Genomic DNA, 18,682 nt, shown 5'->3' on the forward strand with positions numbered 1-18,682 from the left:
AGGTAAAATCCTTTGTTTTAATCTCATTTATCCACAATAAATCAGAGAGTTAAATTTCTAAAACTTTCCTCTAATTCAGTTTTATGGGCTCTTTCCCTATGGTTCAATATAAAAAAACGCCATTTAAAATTTTAGGACTCACGGAATTTCTTCAGTAGCTAGTTAAGAAATTCTTTTCCTCCTACACTCTCCCAGCAGCTAACATTTCATGCACATACTTCCTTTGTATTTGAGAATGACCAGATTTGAAAACTGACAAGTAGAAGTGCTATTCAAAGAGGAGGAGCCCTTTGGAATTTCTAAGCAATAAGAAAATCCTTTCCAAATGGGATGCCTTGAGATGACTCTATGACAAGAACACAAAAGTTATCTGGACAAATTGTTCATTCTTGCAGTTGTATATTCGTCCTATTTCATATGAGTGCCAACCAAGTGTGAAGTTTTTACTAGGCTCTGAGGATAAAATGGTGACTTAGCCCCTGTTCTCATGGGGTTTATGGTTGAAGTGGGAAGAGACATTGCATAATTACAAAATTAAATGCATATTTACAAAATAGGATAAATATTATGAAGCAAAAGCATAGGGTACAATAAGAATGCATCACAATGGGTTTATCCTAGTTTGTGGGAATCATGTATCTATGGCAGTTCCATTCACTGGGACACTGAACTGTGGAAGATGACCAGGCTTGAGCAGAAGTATCATGGTTGCATTTTTTCTTTTTTTGCAATCTAGGTTTGAGACAAGCAAAGAGGGAAGTCAAATAAACACTTGAATATATGGATAAATCTGAAGGTATGAATGTAAGAAAGATTCCATAGCTACTAGATGATAAGCTAGAAGTGAAAACGTATTTAGAGGTAAGAGTTAAAAGGAAAAGAGGGCCCGTAACTGATTTTTAAGAAACTCCAGCATCTAAAGGTTGGGGGAGAGGTGGCAAAGAAGACTGAAGAGTGTCCTAGTGACAGGGGCAGATCTATCTGGAAACTGAAGTAGTTTAACATTCTGGGTCCTTCTCTTGCCTGGGAGCAACCCTAGCAATGTGTTTACAGGGACGTTTATTTTTGGATTTTTCAAAAGAAAGTTTTTTTGTTTTTTTTTTTTTGGTTAAAGCAGACCCCCAATTGTACAAGCTTCAGAGCCCATACCTCCGCCCTTGACTAAGAGGAAGGAGCAAAACCAAGAATGTGATTGCATGGAATTACAGGAGGGGTGGGGTGGGGAGGGCTCTAGGAAGAGAGAGGTCAACAGCTGTGACTGTGTTTGAAAGGCCAAGGAATACGGGAAAAGAGTATTTTTATTCAGAATAATAAAAGAAATTCTATTAAATGTTCTAAATTGGACTTCTGAGTATCCTTTGGTCCTATAATATTAGAGAGATGTTTTGAAAAAGAGTTTCTTATGCAGAAAAAATTTCGTGGGACTTCCAAATTCAGGATAACAGAAAGAAAATCTTAAGTGGCACAAAATAAAAAATGAATTTCTGTTCTTCCTGGGGCCATGCAACTCTAAAAACTTTTCCATGTTTACTGTTTTTGCTTTTTAATTGGATCATCAGACTAAGAATGCACCCTGATGTGCGAAAAGTTTCTTAGAAAGTGAGACGACTGCCCCCCCCCCCACCCCACCCCGCTTTCTGATTAAAGCGCTTCTCATCAGTATCCTATGCCACTTAGTAAGCTACCCATGCAGAAAGCATCCTCAGGGCAGTGCACATAAGGAAAATCTGAGGATCCAGAAACAGGCTATCAGTTTCCGCAGGTTGACAAAATCGGCAAATAAAAACTCAAGACTGCCATTAAATTTGAATTTCCGATAAACAATGAAGAACTTTGTAGTATAAGTACGTCCCAAATATTGCAAGGGATATACTTGTACTAAAATTATTCCTTTTTTGAGATTCCCATTTAACAGGCCAGTCTGTATTTTATCTGACCACCTCATAAGTCCACTACCCACACCCCAGGCCTAGCGGCCCAGGAGCGAGTTTAAAATCCCGCACCGGCCCGCTCGGCCGCGTCCCCTGATTGGCCGAGGCGCGCCCGCCGCCCCGCCGGTCGCAGGCGTCACGGCAGCCCCAGCAGCCTGGGCCCCGCCGCCGCCTCCGCGGCAGCCCCGGTCGGCGCAAGTGCGGCGCGCGCTGGGGGAGGGGGCGCGGCGGAGCGCGAGGCTGGCGTCGGGCCGCCGCGGGATTAAGTTTCTCAGTCACGCGTGAGTGTCTGTGCGCTTTGATCCCGAAGCTCCTCGCCGGGCCGTTACTTCAGAAGACAGCGAGCGTGGGCGAAGCGAGGCATCCAGAGGCCCCGGCGACCCCTGCTCCCTAGCCCTCTGCCCCCTCGCGACCCGGCCCTGGGCGGCCGCCGCGAGCCGGGTAAGCGGCGCGTGAGCCCAGGCCCGGAGGCCGAGGCGCGCCCCCGCGCCCTGCGCGCGCGCCGGCGGGGAAGGTGCGCGGGCGCCCGGGGCTCGGCGCGCGGGGGTGGGGGTGGCGGCGGGCGGTGGGGCGGTGCGCTTGCCCCACCCCGCGCGGCCAGGCGCTTCGCGGATGCCGCTGCTGTGGCTTTTTAAAAGGATGGGGTCTAGAAGTTTCCTTTGCTACTCGCAAGTCTCCACTCCTCCCACCCCCGCGATGGATAATCCTAGACCTTTCAGCCACCCCTACCCCTTTCTTTTGCTCTCGCTGACTCTAAGAGGTTTAAAAGTTCTTCCTTTTCCTTGACCCAGAGGGGCACAGTCTTGGTGTCGGGGGGCGGGGGGTGGGGTGTTAGCCTGGGGGTCCCGAGCGCAGACCAGGCCTCCGGGGCGCGGGAGCCTGTTGCTCTCCGCTGCCGGGGCCGCGCCCGGATGCCCTATCCGCCGTTACGCGGTGCCGGGCTGCGCGGGGTGCGGTAGAGAGTGGGCAGCAATGCTCCCGGTCTTGCGTTCTCGCCTTAGCCTCGGGGACCCCAAGGCAAGCCGCTAATTGGTACCGGTTCCCCGTCCCCCACCCCTGGCGCCCATGTCCTTTTAACCGCAGCTCCCGTTGGTGGGAGCATGTTGATCTTGTCTCTCCCTTAATCCCCCCCACCCCCCGCTCTGATGGGCGCCTTTGTCTGTGATTTGGCAGCCCCAGGATGCCGGATGTTCCTCGGGAAGCGATATTTGGGAGACGCTTTGTGCCTTGCGGAGTAGCGCGTTTGTCGGGTGGTGATGGTGTACATTTTTGCTTGCATTCTTTGCAGAGGCACAAAGGCCGGGCTATTCTTCCCTGCAGTCACATGGAAATCCAAGCGGAGACTGCGGGGGAGGAGAAGTGGCCAGGCGCCGGCGGGAGGTGGAGGCCACTGCGCAGTCACTGGGGGCGAGTGGGGGGTCCCCGGGGACCTCTCCTCCGCGGTGGCGCTGTTGAGGTGCTCTGCTTGGGAAGACCCCGGCAATGGGCACTGTCTTTGTGCAGTGGGGGCTGTGGTTGGAGGCTAGTGTTTGGTAGGTATCACCAGATAGATAAGAGGACTATGACTTCACCAGCCTAGAAGGAAAACTTCTCCATGTTCTTTTGATGTCATAGAGAAGGAATCTGATAAGTGACCAGACTGCCTTGACCTGCCTTGTAGATAGTTTGATGTAAACATCCCCTTCGTGTTTCCCTAGAAATTCCTGGTTTAGGTTACCTTTTATAGAATAACACCTTATCTGAAAACTAACGAGGAGGAGGTGATGGCTTCGGGCTTGGGAGTTTTACATGTTGAATTTGGGTGTGAGTGATTACAGTGAACATCTTGTAATGTTGGAACCATCTAAATTTGTATAATGTATGCCTTAGCACTTGATGGAATTTCGGCAAACAATAGTGTTTAAAAAACCTAGCAAAACTTGGCCAGGCGCAGTGGCTCACGCCTGTAATCCCAGCACTTTGGGAGACCGAGGTGGGTGGATCACTTGAGGTCGGGAGTTCAAGACCATCCTGGCCAACATGGTGAAACCCTATCTCTACTAAAAATACAAATATTAGTGGGGCGTGATGGCACGCATCTGTAGTCCCAGCTACTAGCGAGGCTGGGGCAGGAGAATCACTTGCACCCAGGAGGCGGCGGTTGCATTGAGCCGAGATCATGCCACTGCACTCCAGCCTGGGCGACAGAGCGAGACGACTCTGACTCAATAAATAAATAAGTAAATAAAAAACATAAATAAAAACCTAGCAAAACTTGAAGGTCTTTGACTTGATCTTCTAATACAATACCGCGCTTTGGATGGATGCACCTGTGCCCTTGTGTGCAACGTAGGCAAAACTAGTTTTGGGTACCCTTTGACTCTCCATTCCTCTTTCCTATCTCGTTTGCCAAAACGAACAAACTTAGGAAGATTATTCTCAACGTATTACTAATAGATTATGGTGTACCTTATTTCTTACATATGTTTCTTTTTTTCCCTTTGTTCCTTTCTGTGTTCATTCTTTTCACGTACCTTCTCTAGTTCTGGTTTTCTTTGTCTCTTTACCACACTTCTTTTTATTGACTGGGCCTGATGGTTGTGGCTTGGAAAGGGAAGGATCATTAGTCAGTTTTTAGTGTGCTTCAAAGTCCTGTCACCTAGACATTGCTCTGGTTGGCCCTTAAAGACATCTTTCCTTTTCAGATGCATTTAAATGCACCTAACTGTGAGGAATAGAAGCTGTTCTCAGAGCTTAGTTTATTTCTACAAGTTGAAGCTATTGAGAGAGATTCTTGGAAATCCTTGAAATGTAACTTTCATGGATTTAGGCCTAGTTGGCCACTTTTAGTTTTTAACTGCTAGGATGGAGAGATTTTACTTGACAAATGATGAAGTGAATCCATTGTCTAGAATTGAGATTAAGGGGTTTAAAAGCTGGAGAAGAACAATGAATTGCCCGGAACGTAGCTATCCTGAGTTAGAGGCAGATTATTTTCTCCAGATTACATCCCAGATCCGACATAGTCTTGTCTCTCAGGTTGAGTTGCAGGTTGGCTACATTTTGTATATTTGGAAACATACAAAGTACTCTGAATTTCATGAAATATTTTGAGGCAAAGTTGGACCAGAATGTCCCCAAATATGGTAGAGCGAATAGCACATCTGCCAGAGAAAGATCCTACACTTTAAAGTGAAGAAGCAGACAACTTCCTGGTGAATTTAGGACTGCTTGATGGTGCCTATGAATGATGATATATGTCCGAAACAGTTACATGTACTTTTAAAAATAGTTATTTGGCTTGAAGTAGGATTTCATTTGATATTGTTACATACATTATCAACCCCATATTTATAACAATAAAGGTTTCATTTTTTTCTTGTAAATTAATGTCATACCAAGGAGAACATTTATATAAGTACAGTTCGGAAATGATATTTAGCATGGTAACATTGATATATTGTGATTAAATAATTTTAGTGGGATTCCATGTGGGATAATAAGACTAAGGAGATAAATAACTACTTCTCAATAAAGGAAACCAGTGGTGAGGAATCCATTGCCTTCCTGTGATATGTTTCCAGAGAAGATCCGAGGTATTCATGTAGTAGGTAGTAATAGGTGGATTAGGAAGACTGTTGTATTGGGTTAGGCATTGAGGAGAACCCAGAATAAATACGATTCTGCTCCAGAAGCGTAGGGTTTTAGTTGGAAGAATCTAATGGGAGAAATTATAGAAAGGTTTTACACATAAAAAATGTTACAGGGATTCTAGGAAAGTAGTTAAGTATAGGGATTACTTGCTCTTATCATTGTGGTTAGTAAATAACACACAGAGGGGGCTTTGGTCTTGAGATAAGAGGGTGGAAATGAAAGATTTTTGGTATGAAGTGAGCTTAAGTCAGTGGTTTTGCCTTGAAAATTGGCATGGTGTATGGAAGAGGCTGGGATGTGAGTGGGCAGTGGGTACTGAAGAGCGTATTCAATTTGTATATTTCTGGAGTGCGATAGAGGCTTTGTGCCCAGGGGAAAAGTTCGGATGGGGAAGAGCAATTAATGGAGAACAATGAAGTACAGGCTGAATTTTATCTCTTGAAGTTTCCACTTTCCAGTAACCCGTTTCACATTTCCTTCTGAGACTTTACCAGAAACACGTTTAGTGTCTATATTTCTAACAACCTCTTCAGTGCAATCTGGGCTTTTTCTAACATGCACCCTAAAACGTTTGTAGCCATTACCTGTTACTCAGTTCCAAAGCCACTTCCACATTTTTGGTGTTTGTTATAGCAGCACCCCATTTCCTGGTACCAAAATCTGTATTAGTTTGATAGGGCTGCCTTGACAAAATACCGCAGAGTGGGAGGGCGGCTGAAACCACGGGAATTTATTTCCTCACAGTTGTGGGGGCCGGAAGTCTAAAATCAAAGTGTTGGTGGGATTGGTTTCTACTGAGCCTCTCTCTTTGGCTTGTAGATGGCTGAGTTCTCCCTGTTTCTTCACATACTCTCCCTCTGTGTATGTCTATGGCCTAATTTCTTTTTATAAGGGAACCAGTCATATTGTGTTAGAGCCCACCCCTAGTGTCCTCATTTAACCTTTATCTCCAAGTACAGTTACATTCTGAGGTACAGGGAATTAGGATATCCTGTGGATTTTTAGGAGACATAATTTAGCCCATAACAAGGTTCTCAAAGAGACCTAGTCTGTAAGCTAGTGAGACCCTGAGGCAGTGAGATCATATTGGAGGCTAGTGCATAGTCTGACCATTACTGGGGTAATCTGATGTTTGGCAAGAAAGGGAAACTGCTATTTGAGGACAAAGGTATTTTATCTTTGGCCTGAGGCCACTTATTTTCTTTCTCTGGGTGTTCATTGGGAAATTGTGCCTCTATGACCTTCCTTTTTGTGGACAGAGCATTAATTTTCTTTTTAAGTGTTTTATAAAAGCATTCGTTTTCTTAAAATATTTCTTTTAATGGTTCTTAAAAATAGTAAAGCGCTAAATTTGGCAAAGCTGAAACATTGTGTTGTAAATATCTCAGTGGTTTTTGAGTCTGATTAAAACAACAGAATTTATTCTTTAAATTCCATTGATCTAAAAACTCTCTTATACATGTTTTGTGGGGTAATATATGGCGTAATCTTTTTTTCCTTCAGAAATGTTTCCCCCTTTTGGGAAAATATGATTCATAAAAGGGATTTTATGTTACATAAAATAAAAACTTTTTATTTTTATTTTATGTTTTTTAGGTGTTGCAATTGTATTTGTTGAGTTAACGAAACCATTAGAACCATTCTTCCAGATCTGGCCAACTAAGTTTAAAAAAAAAAAAAAGATAAAAAGAGACAAATTCTTGCTTTTGTTTTCTTTTCTGGCCTGTCTGCCTGCGGTGGTTAAATTTGTTTTGTTTAGGGAATTCTTATCTTTATCCACCTTTTAGTTTTATTTGTCTGCAAAAGCAACATTCATTGTTATTTTCTTGTAAACCACTTGCAGATCCGAGGTGTTATAAATAAGTGTATGAGGAGAAAGTGAAAAATGAAACACTTATTAAAAAAAAGAGAAAAACACAAAACTTAAGGAAAAACTTACTGTTGTTGCTTATTTTTTAAAATACATAAGGTAATTGTTTATTTTAGTAAATAGCACATTTAAAAAGGTATGGAAGGTACAAGTGAAAAGAAGACAGAAAACTTGCCTGTAATTGGATCACCCATATACCACTCCCACAAGAAAATCCCCAAAACACGTATTTTGAAAAGGAAGATACTTACATTATTTTGTTATAACAAATGAATAGATAGAGCTATTGATCAATAGATTTCACCAATTGCTGTCTTTCTCAGTAAGCATAATCTGATCTGAGATTATTAAACGTTCATATAATTTGAGTTGATACTAATAGCGTTTGTTTGAACTGATGTCTCAGGTCTTTTGAAGAGGTATGATACAGTTCACTACCACGTGGCATATAGGACACCAGTGGAGAATGTATTTTTAAAAATTTTGATCTCTGCTTAAAATTAAGCGTTAATAGTCATATTGTTAATTTCACAATAACTTTATATTATGTACTCAGGTGGCCCCATAGGATACTTTGCTTCAGGGAACCGTCATAGAAAATGGTCATGAGAAGCTATCCTTCTGTGTTCATGAGATATCACTAACCTAACAAAACCATGATGATAGAGTCATAAAGATTAATGATTATTCTACAAGTTAAAAACTCCTCTCTGATATATTTAAGATATGTCCAGTTTCTCTTATACCTTGCTAGGCCCCTGTTTTAGTTCATTTGGGGTGCTCTAACAAGATATCAAACAGTGGGTCCATTATAAACAAAAATTTATTTCTCATAGTTCTGGAGGCTGGGAAGTCCCAGATCAAGGTACTGGTAGGTTCTGTGAATGGCGAGGGGCTCGTAGATGATGCTGTCTTGCTGTGTCTTCATGTGGTGTGGAAAGGGCAAGGCTGTTCTCTGGTACCTATTTTATAAGGGCACTAATCCCATTCATTAGAACTCTGCCCTTGTGATCTAATTGCCTCCCAAAGGCCCCACCCCCTAATACCATTACTTTGGGAGTTAGGATGTCAACATATGAATTTGGGGGGAACATAAACTTTCAGACCATAGCAGCCCCCTTAATAGGCCCTGCTTTGTCTAAGGCATTACTAGATAAATTTCATAAAGCTTATGTATTTCCTCCTCTGCTTCTCACTCCCCACAAGTCTCCCAGATTTTTGCATTTTAATAAGTCAGGCCCGAATCCTCTTCTGGACAGCATTCATTTTCTTTTGTATTTTGTTTTAGTAGAAACGGGGTTTCACCATGTTAGCCAGGCTGGTCTTGAATTCCTGACCTCAGGTCAGGTGATCTCCCCGCCTCAGCCTCCAGAAGTGCTGGGATTACAGGCGTGAGCCACCGTGCCCGGCCTCATATTCCCATTTGGGACTACAGGGGCCTCATCGGTATGATTCAGTGGAGTGTTGTCTGACCCTTCCTCCCCTTTCCCATCACATTCAGTTTTCTGGGCTAGGAAATGTAGTTATCCTATGCTGTTTTACAGCATTGGATACAGCTCTTCATTCTGATATAATCTATTGATTATATATTGGGTTAGACTAAGTCACAAAGTATTTTTAGCTCTGTTTTGTGGCTGAGGTAGGGAAATGAGAAGAAATGGCCCTGGGGCCTGGATTATTGCTCCCTAGCTAGCTTCATTAAGATGTTCAGTGAACATCTGTTGGATGCTAAAGTCAACCTATTCAGCCCGTATCCTTTTCTCAAGGAGGTGGGAGGGACTGTTTAACTGTTTTATTGTGGTATAAGTTATAATTGACAATAAACTGCACATATTGAGAGTATACAATTTGTTGAATTTTGGCTGTTGTGAAGCTATCCCCCACAATCAAGATAGTGAACATATCCATCACCCCCAAAAGTTTCCTCATACCCCTTGGTAATCCTTTCCTCTACCCACCCCTCCCATCTCCAAGTAAACTACTCATTTGCTTTATATCACTATAGACTAGTTTGCATTCGCTAGAGCTTTAAATAAATGGAATCATATGGTATGTTCTCTTTTGTCTGACTTCTTTCACTATGTAATTATTTTGGGATTCATCCATGTTGCCTGTATTCATAGTTTAGTACTGGTCATTGCTGAGTAGTAGTAGTCAATGCATGGATATCCATTAAAGAGTTTTTAAGTCATTTAGAACTCTCCTGCACTTTGTCCATTGTCTTATGGTGCATATTCATTCTTGCTTTTGTGAGGGAGGAAAAACTTTACTCTCTGAGGTTCTATAAGTGAGGCCTGTTAATTAAAACTAACAAAACACAGATTAACATTTAATCGATCTTTTTAATTTTATGTGCATGGGGGCTACACAGAAAAGAAGAGACCCAAAGAAGAGGATAGATTTGGGGTTTTTGCATCATTTTCGTGATAAAAGTTGTTCTCACTGGTAAGGGAGAGATGATCATCTTTACAAATGGACATTTATGTCACATTTACAAAGGAAATTTTGTGTTCTACTTTTACGCAGAAAGGGCCAGGGCAGAGAGTGCTCCTGTCTTCCATTTCCTATTTGCCTTCAGTTCAAAATAATCCTGATGCCAAAGTAGCATATTTTGGAGTGGCATATTCTGATCCCCTTTGGATTCAACTGTGTGCGTCTGACTTTTGTATTTGACAGTGTTTCTCAGTCTTCTTAAATTCATGCCCCATTTTGATAAACATAACAGAAAATTTAAATGCCCTTATTTAAATGTTGGAGCTTCAAAATATGTAAGTCAGTAGTTTAAAAAATACTACTGGTAATTGTAAAAAAGATTTAAAAATATTTAATTTTGAAAGATAGGAGATGATCAAGTAAAAAGTCAGGAGATTATTGAGGCTTTCCATAAACTTTTGTATCCTACCTTATGAAGAGTTTAAGCACAGCACAGTAGTTTCAGTATTGAACCCAATGCTTTATTTTGACTGCTTGCTAAATATTCCTCACCCACTTGCATATTTTTTGTAATTCTTATCATTTTTGATAGCTTTATCTGTCACTCCTGTGGCAAATTTATATGATAGTCATATAGTGAATTGGATAACAAAGGAGTAATTTGGTGCTGAAATTATTCAAATAATTGCCATTCTGTGTATGTTGCAATTCAGATCATCAAACACACCAAGAGTTGGAGAGGGGATGATCTGCATCATTCTAGATCAGCTCTGGCCAATGGAAATATCATGTGAGCCACACATGTAATTTTAAGTTTTCTGTAGCCACAGTAAAGAAAAAAGCAGAAGTAAGTGAAATTAATTTTAATAATATATTTTATTTAACCCACTTTCTTCAAATTATTATTTCAACATCTAATCAGTATAAACATTATTGAGATATTTTACTTTCTTAAAAAAAATAAGCTCTCCAAAATATGCTATGTCTTTTACCCTTACATCATATTGCCTTTAGAACTAGCCAAGGTATAAGTGCCAGGTAGTGGCTTGTTTCATTGTGGCTCTTGGCTACTGTATTGGTCAACACAACTTTAGCTCATGCAGCTAAGCTATAAGGTCAGATGAAATCAAGAAACAAGATGTCTTCATTCTGTTATGAAAACCTGTTATGTTGGCTGGAACCACTCAGCCTTTTTTGGGTCATTTGTAATGTTTATATATTGTCTGTACCTTCTGATCACTTAGTTGAAGTGACAAACAAGATCAAACTACATTTAAAGCAGATGTCCTCTCTGGATTATTACAAAAGTAAAAGTTGGTTTATGCTGTTAATATTAACATTTAGTCCTTTGAGTGCCAGAGTAAAAGTAGTTAATGGAGGCAGTTAAATAGTAGATGAGTTAATTAAGAAGCAAATAGTCACATTCATTGAAAGATAAGCCTTTTTAAAATGCTTTCATGGAGAAAATATCACTTATCAAGATAACCCCAATGAATCCTATAGAATTACGTATGGTAACTAAATAGTGTAGGTTGTTACATTATCTGTGAATTAGTAATTAGGGGATCGAATTGCTCCATGCTTATTTTTCTTATATGGCTAAGGTACGTGTTCAGATAGGTTCATAATAATTTGGATTCCTTTATGCAGTTTTCCCTCATCTGAACTACCTGGAATCTTGCCAGCAGCATGTAAATTGTCATTTCTTGCTGAATTTTCTCAGTGTATTCTCAACTGTGTAGACTACCAGTGACCGACAAGCTTATCAGCAGATTTAGACAGTAACACCTCTTTGCTGGCAGAGGACTACAGGGTTCTCTCTAGGAATTATTTGGTACAGATTATGAAAAATACTTTTTTTATTGTGAATAAATTTTATTTTTTTCTTGTGTGTATGCATGTTCAATTAACAGAAACACCAAAGGTACATTTGTTTTGGTTTAGTATGGAGCTGAATAAGAAAAGATCATGACAAATTTTATTTTTTTAGATAATATGCTCATCTATATATGTACACTGTTTCATCTTGGAACTTGCAGGAATGTTATTGATTCCACTATGATTTTTAATTTATCTCACAGCCATTATTTATGGTGCTGGGGATATAGCCCCAAGAGAAAAAGAAAACAACAGCAACACAAAACTTCCTACCTTCATGAAATTAAAATTCTATTATTTCCTGTTTTCTAGAGGCATTTCAAACTCAGTATGTCCAAAAAGAATATAACCATATTTCTCTTTCCTCTAAAACCATATATTTATCTTTCTGCTGTTGTTCTTTCAGCTAAATGATGTCCTGATAGGATAGTTCTAGTTTCCCAGATTAAAATCATTGGGAGAGTCAACCTCTGTTTCTGTCACTTATTCACCCCTCCTGGCCCTAACAGTCACCAAGTGGTCACTGAGTTCTTTTGATTGCCTCTAATTAATGAGTCTGTATCTTTTCTCTGTTTTCTTGCCATTGCCTTCATCTGGGCTCTCATTCTTTTTTGATTAGGTTGTTTTAAAAGCTTAACATCTGGTTGTATTATCATTAGTTCTTTTCCCTCTTTGATGAAATATTTACACTATTACCAGAATTGTTTTATCAGAAAATAAATTTTAGTAATCCCTGTACCCTCCAAACTCCCTCCCCAGTGTCCCTGCACGGCCCAGCATGCCCGCAGGGCAAAGCCCCAATGAGGCCATGGAAACATTACTTTCATAGCTCTTGTCATTCTGGACCCAAGTGCGGCAGCCTCACTGTCATCAAGTTCTCTGGGTTCTTTATGGTTTTGTTGCCTTAGCAGATGTCCTTCCCTTCGTAAGAAATGCCTTTCCCTTTACTGCTCTCCTCCACACTCTCCTGATAGGCTCATACTTCAAGATGATTCATCTGTCATAACTCTTACAAATTCTTTCTGACTCATGTTGGCAGTATTGGATTCCTCTGTACTGAGAACTTTACCTATCACGTTGCCCTGTAATTACTTACTGTTTTCCACTAAATTGGGAACTCAGAAGTTAGATACTTGTCCTCATTATTCTTTTATCATATGCTTCAGTGACAGAGGTGGATAAAGACATGGGGGCCTGAAGTATATGGAATTTGGGGTGGTTCTCTTAAAAATAATAGAAAATCATAAATACAAAATTAGATATGAAAAAAATTTATTTGAGAATTGAAGAATCCTATGCAAGTACCTTCATGCTAAATCTTTCTATACACATGCTAAATCTTCCTATACACATGGCTAGGAATATGTAAGTGCTCACTTAATACTTGATGAATTGGTGTGGTTTTTTTGGGATGTGTTATAAGTATCATCTGTATATCTATATTTATATATATGTATATAATTTTCTTTTTGCTCTTCATTTTTTAAAATTAGGAAACATGATTAGCCATTCTGATGCTAATACTGTTGCTAATAATAAATGTCTAATACTTCCATACTTCCTCCCATTTCCAAACACTTTTGAATACCTTATCTTACAGGATTTTGACAACTGAGTCACAAGGGAAGTGACTCAGACTTAATGACTCTGTGTTTTGCTACTCAGTGAGTGAAGGAAAAGGGAGCTGAAGTTCTTCCTTTGAGATCAGATTTCACTTTGGTGGGAGAAATGACAATTCTTCCTCTGCGTCTGTAACCTCAGTCAACACCACTTTGTTCTATATTCTGTTAGCCTGGTGAATGCTAAGGAATTTTCTGAGAGTTTTCCAAATCATCTCAGTGTCATTCCATCTTTCCATCCCTTCTCCCTTTCAGCTTCCTCAATTATTTCTTCTTCCTTTCCTCCCCTGTTATTTGTGTCTTGCCATACATCAAACACATTCTTCTCCATGTCTTTTCTCAGATGAATTTATACTTTTAAGTGTCATTACTTTGAATAAGCTGAATTTTGTAGTTTGCAATTTTCAAATTTGTTTCTACTTCTTTGAAGTACTATGGGGTGTGTCTTGGGATCCTCAGTAGTGTAAAAAGTACACCTAATTTTCAGCAATGGAAAAGAAGGTATCACAAAACTGTGTACTTTACAGCATAGGTAAGAGCTCTGTTGCTTAAAAGCTTCATGAATGTAGGAGAAAACACTATCTTTCTGAACCTCAATTTTCTTACATGAAAATGAGGGTATAAAGTATGGAGCTCTTGGTAGGATTGAAGGAAATACATATTTGTAAAGGACATAGGTTTTGTTTAAGAAAACAGGGATAGGGTATATGGAAGGTATTATAAGCAAATGGTTTCATTTCAAACACTAAAACTGATGCCAATTTCATTACCTAAAAAATTTACTTATGTAGCCTATTTTATTTTCTGGGAAAGTCATTATTATAACAGATGCAATAGCAATCAATTCTTAAATGCAATTTTATTATTAGTTGTTATTGAATAGTATTTTGAAGAACCCCAAATAACAGATTGTTGCTTTAAATTGTGTATTGCAACCAAGCCTACATTTTAGACATTCTAGTCATGAATATATATTTGGAAAGTTTTGCCTCTTGAAGTATTTGGTGGTGGATGTGTTCCTGAGGAAGAAAGTTGCCTTTTTACATCAGCGAAATGATATGGAAAGTTAGTTTGTTACTTAGGGACTCTTGTCAGGGTAGACATCCCTCTGATTAAGGCTTTTAAGCCTTTATCCTCCTTAAATCCTTCTTCCTTCTTCTTTTTCTCTGACCCCAAATCCTCGAGTAGCTGAATGAGATTACTTTTGCATGAAACTGTTCAGATAATTATTGACATTTCATTATATAGACTTTTCAATACCCCACATAATAATGACTGGAAAAATGGGATGGCTTAATAAAAGGTCTGAGTTAGGGAACCCTGGAAAAGTTATAGTATTTTCTTTGACTCTCTACTGAATCTATTAAATGTGGTCTTAACAAGTTACATGTTTGGAAAGAGTAAAAGCTTACAAAATTTTCTTATATCTTCAAGTAATTAAGATTGATAATTGGAAAAAAAAAAAGTGTTGATTTCTTCTGTCTGCTGAATTTAAGGGTTCTGAATTGCTAAATACTCCACAAAAAGTATTGCAAAGAATGGGCCAAGAGAGGGAGAGAGAGAATGTGATTGTTCACAAGCCCTTCTCAGTACATGCATCTGTTGTACTTCTCTGTGCAGAGTTGAAACTGAACCAACAGGAGTCAAACCACTAGTTACCACGAGCACAGTATAGGAGAGAAAAACAGCCACATTAAATAATTATTCCAAATGCTGTTTTCTTCCCAAAGGACTTCTGATGAGAAATTTGAGCCTGCCCTTTCCTGAGTAAAGTTTGTAAACTTTGTTCCTGTCCACGTTCAGCAAAGGGAAGTCATGAAAGCCACTGACTGAATTTTGGAGGTGCTGATGGATGGGGAAGGATAAAAATATCTAATTATGTATAGTACTTTAGTTCAGTGATACCTAAGGAGTTTATATAATATACAACGCTTTTCATAATTTTTGTAGAAAAGATTCCAGGAGAAGCCATTTGGAACAGTAATAGAGAAATTGTGGAAGTAGAGTTATTTTAAGAGTTGGGAAAGTCCTAGAAAATGATCTTGGGAGAATAGTAGAACATGAAGTTGGATGGGGAGATAAGTTGAAGCGCATGGTTGTAATATTATGGTCTTCTCTCCTACCTCCGAGTTCCACAGTTTTCTCTGTATTGGAAATATTGTCTCCATCATTTAACACTTTCCCCTGAGGAGCCAGTCAGTCACAACTGACAAGCCACCTATTGTTCTGCCCCAGTGTCATCAAGATCTCACAAACTCAATGGAGATCCTGTCCGTGAGAGGGCAGCTGAGAAATGACAGACATTTTTTGTACTATCACCTCCGACAGCAGTTGATAGGTTCTAACAACAGAGACCTGCTGCCAGCTATATTTCTGGGTCCCATGGGTGTGCTTTTGAGTACCAAATGCTTTCAATTTGTTTTTTCTTTTTGAGGTGGAGTTTCACTCTTGTTGCCCAGGCTGGAGTGCAATGGTGCAATCTCAGCTCACAGCAACCTCTGACTCCCGGGTTCAAGTGGTTGTCCTGCCTCAGCCTCCCCAGTAGCTGGGGTTACAGGCATGTGCCACCACGCCTGGCTAATTTTGTATTTTTAGTAGAGACTGGGTTTCTCCATATTGGTCAGCTTGTCTTGAACTCCCGACCTCAGGTGATCTGCCTGCCTCAGCGTCCCAAAGTGCTGGGATGACAGGCGAAAGCCCAAATGCTTTTTACAAGCACCAGGACACAGTCGACCTGGGCTCACTGAATTGCCTCATTCCAGGCAGGGAAAAGGGCAGGAGGTAAGAGCCTGAATTTCCCTGGAGAATTTGTTGCCAGTGTAGGAACTGCACTGAAGAATTCTATGGCACAAAGTTAAGTCTTCTGCATGTTTTAGGTTTCCCCCAATACAATAATGTGGCTACCGTGAGTGCTTTATGGGCAGCTAGCTGCCTCTGGAGTTTGGCATTGACACATTGTTGTGTTCACCTGCGAGGGCAGCTCTTGGAAGTATCCCCCTGCCTGGTTCTATGCAAGAAATATGCCTGGCATGTTGTGTCTTGACCCTTAACACTGAAAATGTGATACAAACGGGGCATTCTGCCCAACAACCTAAATTCCTTTGAATTTAACTGAGGAGTGAGAGAACAGAAGAGGCCAAATCTTAATTCTGAGAAGAACTTAAATCTTTCCCCTCAGTCACCATGTTTGGTGTGAGTTAACAGTTTCAGGGGAGGGTCCCCTGTCCAACAGAGATACATGAAGAGAACGTTATGAATGAAAAGTATGCAAAATGGATGTTCGGAGAGAAAGTGTTAGAATCCATAGTTCTCTAATGTGTATTCTGGACTCTTTTTTTTTTTTTTTTTTAATTATGGGTGAAGGTTAATGGGGAAGGAAATAAATATAATGCAGTGGGCTATAAACAGAATTGATTGGTCTAAATATTTTTAGAAAAGGAAAGTTAGCCTTCCAGAGGGTCGGTTGAGTTAGTCCAGCAGTCCAGGGTTCTGATCCTAGACATACCACTGATTTGTTACGTAATCAACTCTCATTGAGCTTTAGCTTCTCTGTGACCCATGTGTTTTTTGAGACTCCTTTCAACTTTAACTTTATAGATGAGTGTAAGCAGTAAATAAAGGTATTTAACTCAAAGTATCATAAAATATAAACATATAATTCTGGAAGCGGATATGAATCTGCTAATATTCTTTATAAAACTTGTGTATCTATGTGTTTTAGAGAATCTGCAGATAAGTTAAGAACATATATACTGTTTGAAAGAGCATTTTGCCTCAGACCAACAATCTTAAAAATAAAACTAACTTTCAAAAGCCAAAGCAAATGTAATGAACATGTTTTTTGGTATAAATACATTTGTTATGTAAGAATACTTGTAAGAAAATATTCAATTTCCATATTATATTTATTTTCATTTTCAGTAGGCTTCATCCCCTCCATTAGAAAATTAAAAGGAAAATATGATACGATACTATTTTCACCAAACTTTCTTAGAGTATGTGGATTCTTGGTCAATGTAGTGATTTTGACTTGTGTATGTTTATATAATTGTGGATTAACATGCCTTTTTTCCATAATTTAGTATTAGCTTATATATATTGTGTGACTCTTCATTATATTGTCATTTGAATATTCATGGAAGATAAATAAGTTTTATGTAAACTGAAACAGGTTTATATGTATACTTTCTTGGGATCCCCTATAATTCACAAAGGTGGGGTTTTTGAACATATGTTCAAAAGTAGAACAGCAATAGTTGTTCATCACTTCCTGCCCTCCTGCTCTCTGATGAGAAGTTGACTAATCCAGGGCAATAAGTATCTGCTTCTAAGGCCTGTATCTCAAACAGCTTGGTAAAATTAGAAGCAGAATAGCATCAGAAAATGAGAATGAAGCTTTGTTTTTAATAGTAAAACTGAAAATGATTCCTTATGAGATATTATATTTTGAAGAAATGTTTTCATAATATTTCCTTTACTTTTGCTGGAATTAAGTAGTCTAGCTGAATAAATTATTGTTCTGGGAGAATTTACCAATGGTAACATTATTTTTTTCCAAATAACTTAGTATTATAGTTTTAGGTGAAATCTTTTTTTTTTTTTTTTTTGCCAAACAAGGATAAGGAGGATTTGAAAAATATTACACTAATCATCTCTAGTCCTAGCCTCTAAAACTGGATATTGTTAACATTTTCACATATTGGCTGCCTTATTTTTGTAATAGTTATTATGAGAAATTTCAAATGTACATAAATGTCGTGAATCCTCATATACCCATCATTCTGTTTTAACAAGTACTAGTTCATGGTCAGTCTTGTTTCTTCTCTTGTCTCAGACATTTCCCTTGTCCCTTCCCTGGAAGTTTTTGAAGCAAATTGTGGATATTATATTATTTTATGCATAAATATTTCAACCCAACTGCTTTTTACATGCATAATTTAAAACCGTTGTAAAAATACAGTTTCCTTAAAAAAAAAAAAAAAAGAGAAAGCTAAATTCCCCCGTTGAGTCCCCACATATGAGGCTACTACTTCCATCTGTCTACTCCCATCTACTGTCATTTTAGAATGTGTCCTTTTAATCCATTGTTGAATATGAGGAAAGTATGTGTATACATATTTTTATGTGGCCCATATACTATTTTTTATATTTTTAAAATATAAATAAACTACTTATTCTGTAAATCTCCATTTCATTGTTGAGGTTTGGACTCCGAGTCTGTTCTTTAAAAAATGAGTCTAACCCATTTGTGTTTATTGTGAATATGGATATCTGGATTTATTTCATTGCCCTTGTTTTGTGTTTTTTGTTTACTGTGG

At 39.3% G+C, this 18,682-nt stretch overlaps 1 protein-coding gene across 4 annotated transcripts in view; it reads left to right on the forward strand.

Annotated features, from left to right (window-relative positions):
- The first annotated feature begins 2,062 nt into the window (after positions 1-2,062).
- The window catches only part of MPDZ (multiple PDZ domain crumbs cell polarity complex component), a 175,541-nt gene continuing 158,921 nt past the window's right edge, over positions 2,063-18,682 (forward strand). For 3 of the 4 annotated variants that reach the window (XM_025359745.1, XM_025359746.1, XM_025359747.1), the window contains exon 1: positions 2,160-2,372. The gene's annotated coding sequence lies outside the window, so the exon portion shown is untranslated. Of the gene's footprint in view, positions 2,373-18,682 lie in introns of all 4 variants that reach the window. The other variant, XM_025359744.1, reaches the window with a different exon arrangement.

This window comes from Theropithecus gelada, chromosome 15 (genome assembly GCF_003255815.1).
Source record: "Theropithecus gelada isolate Dixy chromosome 15, Tgel_1.0, whole genome shotgun sequence".
NCBI lineage: Eukaryota > Metazoa > Chordata > Mammalia > Primates > Cercopithecidae > Theropithecus > Theropithecus gelada.